This window comes from Elephantulus edwardii, unplaced genomic scaffold (genome assembly GCF_000299155.1).
Source record: "Elephantulus edwardii isolate Elephantulus edwardi_28Jun2011 unplaced genomic scaffold, EleEdw1.0 scaffold00016, whole genome shotgun sequence".
Taxonomy (NCBI): Eukaryota; Metazoa; Chordata; class Mammalia; order Macroscelidea; family Macroscelididae; genus Elephantulus; species Elephantulus edwardii.
Window position 1 is genome coordinate 16,737,279 of NW_006399766.1, and position 13,134 is coordinate 16,750,412.

The following is a 13,134-nucleotide window of genomic DNA, read 5'->3' on the forward strand; positions in this document are numbered from 1 at the left end:
AAGTCCATGCGTCCCTACTAATGATCCTTCTTCCTGGTTCCCAACTTTCTCATTTCACTCACCCATTATTATTAGTATCGCACCTTGATTACATGATCGATCTATTTCTGACTGCGACAGTTGATAGAAATCCTCTATTTTCTCCTCTTTGGCTCTGGTTTTTGATATATAAACTTGAATGATAATTGGTATTAACAGGTCTTCCTTGTATGTGTATGGATATTATCCTGTCCCTCACAACATTGTATTTGAAGATGTATCTACTGACTGAGGAAAAGTATTTGGCAATACCCTTTCAGACAAGGGTCTCATAACAATAGTTTACAGAATCCTACAGGACCTCCACAGAAAAAGGCTGATAACCCGATTACAAAATGGGCAAGAGACATGGAAAGACTTTTCACAGAACAAGCCATCCAGAAGATCAAAAGACACACATGAAGAAATACTAGAAGTCATTGGCAATAAGAGAGATGCAAATTAAAATTACAATGAGATAGCATCTCATTCCAGTAGCAGTGGAAAAGTTTAACAGATAATAAATATTGGAGAGGATATGGAGAGACAGGAACTCTAATATAACATTGTTGGGATTGTAAAATGGTAGAGCAACCATGAAAGATAGTTTGGCATTTCTTCAAAAAGTTGAACAGAGAAACTCCATATAACCCAGATATTCCATTGCTAGGAATATACCTCAAGGAGATTACAAATGAGACACAAATGGAGATTTGTACACCAATGTTCAGAGCAGCATTATTCATACGACAACAACATGAAAACAGCCCAAATGTCCAACCACAAATGAATGGATTAAGAAATATTGTGGTCCATTTGCAGGATGGAATACTATGCACCACTGAGTTATGACTGAGTTTATTGAGCGTAATATTCTCTAGTCTCTCCCAAGGACAAACACTGCATAAGACTATTATTATAAAAATAGAAGGATAACTAAAATGTGTATGAGGATCCAAGTGTGGAAGGGGTGGGAACAGAGGGGTGAGGATGAGTAGAGGGGAAATCATAGCGTCACACAACTTGGTGGGTAGAGGGAGGGGGTGAACGAAATGAGAAAGTTCTGGCAGGGATCTGGAAAGACAGGGTAATAGTGGGCATTATTCAGTGGTGATTAATTTTATAAATATAATTAATGAGACTATATCAAACAATGTAAATGAAGGATAGTTTGGAACACAATGTGTATGAACTTTGTAAGCAAACCAACGTTAAATTTTAAAAGGGGGGGAAGTATATCTGAAAGAGGGCAAAAAAAAGATTTTCTGTTTTGCCGTGATCCATGGCAGTTGTAGGTCTGGAACATGTTGTAGGTTTTTCTGTCTTCCTACAGTTAATATTTTAGAAAGTAAGTTAGAAAATTACTTAAAATTAGAGGAACCTACACAGTAATAGACAGCTCTGGTGTCTTAGTGGTAAGGAATCACACTGCCAACGCAAAGATATGTGATTCAAATTCACCATCTGCTCCACAGAAGATAGAGAGGTAATCAATTCCTGTAATATTTACTGTCTCTGAAACTTGCTGGAGGGTCAGATCCAACTCAATGGTACACAAGCCCAATAATAACAACAGCAAGACAGTGATAGGTTCAAACTCTGGCAGACTAGTGAGTAAGGAGTTTAGTTGTCAAACTGACTGCACATAGTTCAAATCCAGCAGCTGCTTTGAGGGAGAAAGATGGGTAATCGCCTCCTGTGGGATTTACAGCCTCTGAAAACCCACTGGAAGGTCAGCTATGAGTTGATTTGGACTTGATGTCACATAACAAAAACAACAAATGATAAGGATGTTATTTTTAGCTATTATGAACAATGAAAATTCATGTACAAGTTTTTATTTGGCTATAGATTTAAATTAAAGTATTTGTGGCTTATGCATTAGGTTGTTGCCACTTCCAAATTGGAATCTTTACACATCACTAAGAAAAATAAAATATCATTTCTTTTTTAAAATAAAATTTTAATTATGATTTTTTTCTTTCCTTCATTGTTGCACATTTTGTCTCCTATCCCTTCCTTTCCACTCTCCCAGTTCATATTTTTTAAAATATTCATTTATTATTGCACAATTACCTACCTACCCCTACCAAGTCCTCTTTGCAATGATATAACTCTTATTCTGGGCTGTTGTCATACATATAATGCCTAATTTTAGACAGTTCCTTCTTTCATCTGTTCCAATGCAATGGTCATTATCTGTCCACTTTTATCCTACATCGCATCTTTAGAAAACAAGTTGGCAGTTTCTCAAAAAGTTACTATATGACCCAGACATATCACTCTTAGGTATATATCCAAAAGTATTGAAAACATAAAACTGATATATGCATGTTCATAGAAGCATTACTCAAAAAATGCCCCAAAGTGGAAATAATCCAGATGTCCACTAGCTAATGAATAGATTAACAAACTGTTGTCTATTCATATGGTGAAATAGTTTTTGTCCATAAAAATGACATGTGATACTTTCTACAACATGGATGAACTGTGTTTACATTCTTCTGAGCGAAAGAAATTGGTCACAGAAGATCAATGCATTACTGACTTATTTTATGTATAATAGGGCGTCCTACAGATAAACTCACAGAATCAATAAGCAGATTAGTGATTGTCTAGTGATTCAGGTTTGGAAGCAGGAGTGGCACCCACTTCCTAAACCACATGCCTCTGGAAACTCTATGAACTTGGAGAAATAATGATAATTTAAGAAAGACATCAGGCCTTTTGTTCATAGGGGCGCTATGAGTCTTGCTCGATTGATGGCAATCAACAACAACAAAAACAGGCACAGAGAAAACAGGAGAATGGTAGATGACTGCTAATGAGTAGGGGTTTGTTGCTGCTGTTTGGTGCACTCTAGTCTAGTTGAGTGCAACTCAGATCAGAACCTTGTCCTATCCTGTGCCTTCCTCACAATCTTTGACACACTTTGATAGGGTGGTATTAATAAGTTCAGGATTATTCAAGCATATGGTATCATTGTAAATCTGACATCATGTGCCTCCAGCCAGCAGCACTGGCTGAAGTGTCTAACATTTGTTTGGTCCTCAGACTCTGTTGTGACTTCTCCATGGTCATGCAGAGTACCTTAAGCTGTCGTTTACCAGGAGGAGAAATGCATTTTTCATTGAATTAGAATTTGTCTTTTCTCAGTCATTTGTAAATTGTACCCCAAGTAATGTGTTAACTAGAAACTGTATGTAAGAATCTAAAACTGGTATACTTCTCAGTCATACGTATACTGGACCTTAAGCTGTCTGTTTACCAGAAGGCGAAATGTATGTTTCCTAGATTAGTATTTATGTCTTTGAAACTGCTCTTTTTCAGTCATATGTAAACAATATCACAAGCTGTCTGATTACTAGTAAGTATAAAATATTCCCTTTGAAAATAAAATATTATAAATTTGAATTCATAATAGTAATATGTTAAATAGATTAACAGCTAACCCAACTATTAAAAACCAATGACCACCTTTAGAAGTAGAAGCAGTTTGAGGACTCTCACTGCTCTCCCAGATCTGCAATAAATTGCTTTGGAAATTGCAATCCATCTGTCCTATTGGCAATTGACTATGGAAAGGAACCCCTTGTGTTCAGTAACAACTCGAGCCCATTGCAGCAATCACTGTATCAATTCACCTGGTTGAGGGTCTTCCTTTCTTTTGTCATCCATCTACCTTCCCAAGCATGATGTCCTTCTCCAAGGACAATTGAGTAGGAGGAGGGTGTTTTTTGGAGGTGACAAAAATATTCTGGGAGAGAGAGCTCTGGTGAACTAGTGCTAGGAAGCTGCACTGCAAACCCAGAGGCACGCCGTTTGAATCCACCAGATGCTCTGCTGGTGAAGGAGGGAGATTTCCTCCTGTACCAGTCAGATCCGATTTGACAGTACACACACAAAAATAATAAAAGTAAAAAAATATATATATAATGGGAGGGAAACTCCATATTCATTACCAGTCATCCATCATTCCCATTTGCTCTGTCCCTGTTGTTGTTACATGTCTTCTAATAAGAACCAATTCATAGCCGACCCTCCAGCAAGTTTTCAGAGGTTAAAAATTGTGTGAAAGGAGATAGTCCATCTATTTCTTGTGGACTCAAAATGCACCTTTGCATTGACAGGACAACTTCTAACCTCTAAGCTAATAGAAATTTCACCTTTTCTCTATACAACCACTAATCTACTTATTATTTCTATGGATTTACCTATTCTATTGTTATGTTGTTACATGCTCAGCTGAGTCCACTAAGACTATAAACATAGGACATTTCATATACATACAACCAGATAATAAAACATTAGTCTTTTATGACTGATAACTGACTTCTTTCACTCAAGATAATGTCAATAAGATTCATCCATGTCATAGACTACAAATTAGTATCATGAATTGCTTATATTTAAATAGTATATCATTATGTCTGTATTTCATAAATAAGGGAACTCTGGTGGCCTAGTGGCAAGAAGCTGTGCTACAATCCCAAAGGCATGTGGTTTGAGGCTACCACCTGCTCTGCATGAGAAGGATGGACAATCTACTTCTGTGTGACTAACTGCCTCTGAAAATCCACCAGAGGGTCAGCTATGGGTCTGTTCAACTCTATGGTGCACAACAACAATACATATAATACTGTTTAAAATAATATTTAATTAGAGATCATAGAAAATTTTAGTTATCTGATCACCAGCTACTGAATATCTGAATTGTTTCCACTTTGGATATTTCTAAGTAACGCTTTTATGAAAAATTATGTACAAATTTATGTTTTAAATCCTCTTGGATGGGCCATTTAACCCTCTAGGAGTGATATTTCAGGGTAATATAGTAACTTTTAGGAAACTGCCAACCAGTTTTCCAAAGAATCTATTTTACATTCCAAACAGTAATGTAAAACAGTTGTAATTTCTTTATATCTTTGTCAACATTTGTTACTGTCTTTTTTTATTATAACATTCTAATGTGTATGAATTAGGCTTTTATTGCAATTTTTATCTGTATTTCCCTACTGCCTTGTGTTGTTGTTGTTGTTGTTATGTACCGTTGAGTCAGAACCGACCCATAGCTGACCCTCCAGTGGCTTTTCAGAGGCAGTAAATCTCATGGGAGGGTAGTGCCCATCTTTCTCCCACAGAACAGCTGGTGGATTTAAACCACTTACCTTTGGCAGCACAATCCCTTAACACTGAGCCACCAGAGCTCTGGCAGGAGATCAGGGGACATATTGTATTGGGAATGTCTGCTATCAGGGATCTTTCAAATATACTAAAGAGCAACGATGTTAGTCTAAAGACTAACGTGTGCCTAATTCAGTCCATCGTCTTTTCAATCACTATCTGAGAGCTGGACAATGAATAAACATGATCAAAGAAGAATTGATTCCTTTGAGTTGTGGTGTTGGAGAAGAGTACTGAATACCCCATGGATTGCCATAAGAACAGATATGTCTTGGGAAAAGTGCTCCTTGGAGGCGAAGATGGGAAGCTTTGTCTTTCATTCTTTGGACATGTTGCTAGGAGTGAGATATCATTCTTGGAAAGATAGAGGTTCAATGAAAGAAAAGAAGAACCTTAACAAAGTGAATACATACAGTGATTGCAACAAAGGGTTCAGATGTGTCAGAGATGATGGCAATGGCACAGGATAAGACAGGTTACAGGCATATTGTTCAAAGAGTCGTTGTTGGTTGTACTTGACTTGATGGCACCTAAGAACAACTGCCTAATAATGTTGACCCTATTTCCATGTGCTTATTGTGCATTTGAGTGTCTTCTTTGGTAAAATGTTTATTCCACAAATTTGCATATTCTAGTCAAATTATTTGGATTTTTTATTATTGATGCCTATTTTTATAATAGGTTTTCATATGTTATGATTATTAGATATTCTAGTGGGAAAAGCTTTGCTGCAATCCTGAAGGCATGCAGTTTGAGGCCACCAACTGCCCTGTGGGAGAATGATGGGTAATCTCCTCCTGCATGATTAACTGCCTCTGAAAACCCACCAGAGGGTCAGATATGTGTCAGTTCTGACTCTACAGTCACAACACCAACACATTAGTACAGTAGTTAAAACATCCAACTACTAAACTAAAAAAAAAACCCGAACAGCCAACAGTTCAAATCTACCAGCCACCCTATGTTCTTTCTCCCATAAAGAATATGTTGTTGTGTGACAGTATTAAAACAGACTCGTAATTGATCCTTCAGCAGGTTTTCAGAGACTGTAAATCCCACAGGAATGTATTGCCTACCTTTCTCCTATGGAGTATATGGTGGTTTCTAACTGTTTGCTTTTGAATTGACAGCACAACTCCTGAACCCATTGTTGTTGTTGTTGTTGTTGTTATATGCCATGGAGTTTCTTGTGACTCATAGTGACCCTATGTACAACAGCTCTCCACCCTACTCTATCTTGACCCAATCTTATTATCTCTGACACATCTACCCCCACTACCCCAGTCACTTAGTCAATCCATTTCATCCAGGGTCTTCCTCTCTTACACTGTCCCTCCACCTTCCTAAGCATGACGTCCCTCCCCAAGTTCTGGTCCCTCCTTGCAACATGCCCAAAGTATGTCAGACAGAGCTTCAGAATCCTTGCCATCAGATATACTGCCTAAGAAACTCTATGGGGCAGTTTTACTCTATCCTATGGCCTAGTGATAAGAAACGGTGCTGGAATCCTGAAAGCACATGGTTCGGATCCATTAGCTGCTCCATAGTAGAAGGATGAGCAATGTCCTGTGAGATAACTGCCTCTGAAAAAGTGCTGGAGGTTCAGCTACGGGACTGTCCCAACTCTATGGCACACCACCACCACCACAACTACAACATCATGAAGTCACTATGAGTTGGAACAAGCGGCATCCATGGGAGCAGCAGTCTTCTGTAAAAGACCTCTTTAGACAATGAATGAATGGAAATCCAAATTCTCTGTAAATGTTCAGATTATTTTTTTTTTAAAAAAAGACCTCTTTAGAGTATTCAAATGTAACGATGTCACTTTGAGGACTGAAGTGTGTCTGACTCAAGCCAAGGGCAACAAAACCTGCTTTATAACTCTCCTAAATCACTGACCAAAAAAAATCAAAATAGCCTGGGCCTTGGAATAAATCCGCATCACCCCAAGGGGTCAATCTGGAGGGTAAATTATAGCAGCTGGATTTTCCCAAATGGGATGAGCCAATGAGCCTCTAGACGAAGGCGAGCCAGCAGTATGGCTCGGAGCACTCCACGCTAATAGAATAGAATGTCTCAGCATCAGCTCTGAACATGGAGAATAGGGGGAGTTCCCAAGAGGGCACTCACAGCTGAGCCTCTCACGAGTTTCTGAGGCAGTAAATCACACGGGAAGAGATTGCTCATCTTTCTCCCTCTGAGCCACAGATGGACTCCAACTACCAGAGAGGTGTGGTCTTTATATTACCAGCACAACTCCCCAGGGACTGCTAAATAAAATCCAGGAGACCAGGGCGGAATCCCAGATGTGTAGAAACCTTGAAAACATAATGCTAAGTGATACAAGCCAGACACAAAAGAACCCATATTGTACAATTCCACTTAGGTGAAATATCTAGAAGGGGTACCTGCAATAGAAACAGAAAGTAGATTAGTGATTACCAGAGGCCAGAGGTGGGTGTGGAATGAGGAGTTGTTGCTTCATAGAGACAGAGTGCCTGTTCAGGGTGGTAAAAGGTTTGGGAGATCTCTTTTGTTGTCAGTGAGTCAGAATCTACTAGTAGCCGACTTTGCATTGGGTTCCTGAGACTGTAATTCACCTAGAAGGAAAATGAATGCCCATCTTTCTCCCTGGAGCTGCTGGTGGGTTTGAATTGCCAGAGGGTTGTGGCCTTTGGATTATCAGCACAACTCCCTATGTACTATGTCACCAGAGCTCTCTAAAAGCGGTCATAGTTGCAGAGGGGAAAAGAAGAGAGAGAAAGAAGTAAAGTAGGGATTGAAGGAAAGGTACATTTAGACTCAATAAAGAAGCCAGATACAACACACTGGCTTCTTGTTAGGTGCTGTTAAATTGGTTCCATCTCATATAGAACCTACATTTAATAGAATGAACCCCTAGCTGATCCTGTGCCATTCTTCATTTTCCTAGCCTGAAAAGCACATGACTATTTATTTACCATATTCTCACACTACAGTCTCTTCTATTTACTTGGCTTTCTCCCACTCTTCTCTGGACTTTCTGTACCTCCATCCAATCCTTCTTAACATGAAGAAACCAGAACTTGCTAAAGTTATAGCAAGTGTAGAAATATATTGAGTTTGTATAAGAATGGGAATATATGTGGACTTTCTTATCAAGGAAGTTTCCAGTGTCTCTCAGCAATGTGTTGGCCTTTGTTCACTACCGTTACATATGCTCAGAGTCGTCTTGCTGTCTGTCTCTGTGGTAGGATTAAGTCAACCAATGACTCTCTCGTTGCCATTGAGTCAGAACCTAGTCACAGCTGCCCTTCCATTGGGTTTTGGAAGCTATAAAGCACATGGGAGAAGATTCATCTTTATCCTGCAAGCCATTGCTGGATTCAAACCTCCAGAGGGGCGCCACCTTTAGGTTAATAGCACAACTCCCTACCAACTAAGTTCCTCCAAAACTTTGTCAGTCAACCAACAGTCTAGAGTAAAAACAACGGTATGATTAAGAGGTTATTTGTTTCTTGGTTTCTCCTTGCTCACTCATGATTTAGGTACTCCCAGAAGAGGGGCCTTCCACAATCATTTGTCACTTTACGGGAGAAAATATACCTTTCATCAGAGGAGCATTTGTATTTCTCCATAGCTACAGTCTACTTGCTGCCTAGTTTTTGCCTTCACCAATCAAGAGTTGAATAAAGAAGGCTGAATAGCATCATGCCACTCTACTCTTGTTTTTTACCCACTGACCTAAGATCCTGAAATGATTTTTGTAAAATTATTATATGGTTACCTGGGCAACCATGACTCTATGTAAGAACCTTCTGTCTCTCTTTTATATACTATTCACTCTTCTGTTTATATTTTCTATCACATTAATCAACCTTTAACAGGAAATGAAAATTGTCAAATGAAAACTGCGTTATCAGTTTTGTGTTTTTTTTAAGAGAATGAAGCCTTTATTTCCTTGTTTCACACAAAGCTGGCAGAGTTGGTGGGTTTTTGGTTTTTAGTCAAAGAGACCAAATCCCATATCCTCGTCTGACTCTTCCTTTGTTTCCACCTTGGCTGGGGCCGCAGCAGCAGGAGCAGCTGCGGTAGTGGTGGCGGCCGCAGGGGCAGCAGTCACAAATGCAGATGGATCAGCCAGGAATACCTTGACCTTTTCAGCCAATGGGAAGGTGTAGTCAGTCTCCACAGACAAAGCCAGGACCCGCTTATACCCATTGATGATGGAATGTGGTATTGAGGCCACAGTTGGGTAACCAATCTGCAGACAGACGCTGGCAACATTGCGGACACCCTCCAGGAAGCAGGTATGCAGGGTCTCCTCTGTGATGTCAAGCACTTCAGGATTGTAGATGCTGCTGTTGTCAGACACCTGCTGGATGATCAGCCCGAAGGAGAAGGGAGAGATGTTCAGCATGTTCAGCAGGGTGGCCTCGCTGGCTCCCACCTTGTCTCCAGTCTTAATCAGCTGCACATCACTCAGAATTTCAATGGTGCCTCTGGAGATCTTAGTGGTGATGCCCAAAGCCTGGAAGAAGGAGGTCTTCTCGGGGCCCAGACCAGTGTTCTGGGCTGGCACGGTAACCTCACATGGAGCAATGGCACCAGCACGGGCAGCAGCCGGCACCTTGTTGGCCAGCAGCATGTCCCTGATCTCTGTGAGATCCTCTTTGGTGAACACAAACCCCACGTTCCCCCGGATATGAGGCAGCAGCTTCTCCAAGGCCGGGTTGATGTCCAGGTGGCCCCGGATGGCCTTGCGCATCATGGTGTTCTTGCCCATCAGAACCACAGCCTTCCCGCGGAGGGACATGCGGATCTGCTGCATCTGCTTGGAGCCGACATTGTCTGCACCCACGATGAAGCATTTCGGATAATCATCCAGAAGTTGAATGATCTTAAGGAAGTACTTGGACTTCCAGGTCGCCCTGTCTTCCCTGGGCATCACTGCGGTGCGTCAGGGATTGCCACGCAGGGTTTAAAGACTATGTCACTCTCACGAGGACGCCTGGAGAGAGAGGCGTTATCAGTTTTTAAGCAAGTATAGCTCTGTTTAAAGAAGTATTTACATTTTAAAAAATTCACTATCAGTACTGGTACAGTGACAGGCACATAGACAAATGGAACAGAATTGAGAACCCAGAAATGGACCTAGTTATCTATGGTCAACTGATATTCAATAAGGAAATAAAACCTATCAAATAGGGAAATGACAACATCTTTTGCAAAAACTTGATAGCTATCTGAAGAAAGCTGAAACAGGATCTACATCTCACACCATACACAAAAGTTAAATCAAGGTGGATCAGAGATCTGGGAGTAAAGCCCCAAACCATAAAGTTCATAAGTGACAAACTGGGCTCAAGCCTAGATGGCCTAGACTACAGCATAAAGAGGGTGCTAAATACAGCCAGAAATGCACAATCTGGAAAAGAACGGGATGAACAATCTGATGAACGGGACCTACTAAAGATTAAATCCCTGTGGCATTCTAACCATCCAGAGGTACCTCTGAAGAAATACCTGGTGATCTTCTGGAAAAGTCATAACCTTGAAATCCTATGGAATGCAATTCTATCCTAACATATATGGGATTGCCTTGAGTTGGAACAGACTCAACAGCAACCGCCTTGGTTTTGTGTACTTGTCTAGGAAAAGCCTAGTTTTAGAAAGGGTCTTTCTGGCTGCTGCAAACTCTCAGTTGCAGGGTCCCAAGAGGGAGAGTCTACTCAGGCCTCTGCCACCAGGAGAAATATGGGGACACCTCATGAAAGGAGAATGAGGAGAGGGGAGAAACACTCAAGATAAACAAGAGAATTTTGTTATTGTGTACCATTGAGTCAGAACTGACCCATAGCTGACCCTCCAGTGGGTTTTCAGAGGCACTTAATCGCATTTGAGGAGATTACCCATCCTTCTTTCATGGAGCAGCTGGTGGATCTGAACCACATGCCTTTAGGATTGCAGTGCAGCTTCTCCCCTAGGCCACCAGAGCAGGAAGCAGGGCTCTACAATGAGGAATGTGGCGTCAGGATTGGAGGAAGACTCATTAAAAACCTGCATTATGCAGATGACACAAAATTGTTTGCCGAAACTGAGAAGGACCTGGAGAACTTGCAGAAAAAGGTCAAGGACTGTAGGCTTCAATATGGATTGCAGCTCAGTATCAAGAAAACAAAGATTCTCAGCACCAGGCCAATTGGCAGCATCTGGATAGATGGAGAAGAGACTGAAATTAACAATTTCAGCTTGATCAACATTCAGAATGATCAACATTCTTGGCATCAGCAGTCAGGAAATCAAAAGATAAGTTGCAGGAGCAAACTGGGGGGAAGGGCTGGGCAGGGAGAAAAGTGCAAAAAATGAATGAATGGAAATCCAAAATCTCTGTAAATGTTCATTAAAATTAATAAAATAATTTTTTAAAAGCGGGGGAGAAGATGAGTTGCAATAGCAAAGTCTGCTGTCAGGGACCTCTTCAGAGTGCTGAGAGCAATGATGTCAGTCTAGATACTGAAGTGTGCCTGATCCAGGATATGATCTTTGCAATTACTTGCTATGTATCAGAGAGTGGACAATGACTAAGGACAACAGAAGACGAATCAGTGACTTTGAGTTTTCAAGCTGGAGAACAGTATTGTGCATATCATGAATTGCTAAGAGAACAAACAGCTCTGTCCTGGAGACAGTGAAATCAGGTTGCTACTTGGGGGCAAAGACTTCAAAACTCCATCTCACATATTTGAGGCCTGTTGCCAGGAACCACCAGTCCTTTAAGAAGCCCATCATGCTGGTAAGGTCGGTGCAGGAGAGAAAAACCTTGGATGAGATGAATTGACACAGTGACTGTGGTAATGAGGGTAGGTGTTGTAAGATACAGTGAGATTCGGTCAGGATAGAGTTCAGAATTAGTGTTCAGAGGGTCACTATGAGTTGTAGTCAACTCGATGGCACATAACAACAGAGAGGAGTGTGATTTTTAAGGAACAACAGTTCATTGTCTTTGTATCTCTTGCTGGGAATGAGAAGTGAGTTTCATTCATAACTCAATCCTTAGTCTGGCATATGGAATACTTGATTATTGAAATAATCTATTTACAAATAAACATAAAGCATTTTCTAGAACTGAGACTATTTGGTGTATAACAAACATAAAAACAAGCCTCACCATCTTAAAGCAGATTTTGCATATTATGAAGTTGTGTAACTAAGGATAGTAATGATAACAACTTAATTCCAGAAGAAATCTCATAAAACTAAAAGGATATCCCTCCTTATTAGAATTAATACACTGTTTTTCCTTCTACATGGCCACTGGCAAACACAAATTAAGTTTCTGTCTATGTATTTGCCTATCGTGGATTTTTCATATAAAAGGAATCTGACAAGATACAGCCTTCCTGACTGACCTTTTCATTGAAATTTAAACAATAAATAAAGTTGGACAACAAAGAAGAATTAATGACCTTTCCGTTGTTCAAAACTTAATATATTAAAGATTTATCCGTGTTGAAATTTATTTCCTTTTATTCCTTCTTTATTGTCAAATAACATGCATATGCCATCTGTTATTATTAATTCAACAGCTGATAGACATTCAAGTTATTTCAACTTTTTGGCATTATGCATAATAAAAATATGTGTATTTATGTATAGGTTTTGTGTGGATACATTTTCATTGCTCTTAGGTATATACCTATGAGTGTAATTGCTAGGTCATGTACTCATTTAACCATTGCAGGAACAAACTTGTTTTCCAGAGCAGCTGTATTGTTTTATACTGTTCACAGCTTTAGTTTGCTTGGCTCCACAATCAACACTCTTGGCACCAGCAGCCAGGAAATTAAAAGACGTATTGCGATGGGAAAGTCTGCTGTTAGGGACCTCTCTAAAGTACTGAAGAGCAACAGTGTCTCTCTAAAGACTAAGGTGCGTCTGATACAGGCA

General features: G+C 40.1%; 1 pseudogene; it reads right to left on the bottom strand.

The window, feature by feature from the left end:
* Positions 1-9,187: 9,187 nt before the first annotated feature.
* On the bottom strand, positions 9,188-10,132 carry LOC102874111 (annotated as a pseudogene).
* Positions 10,133-13,134: the final 3,002 nt, after the last annotated feature.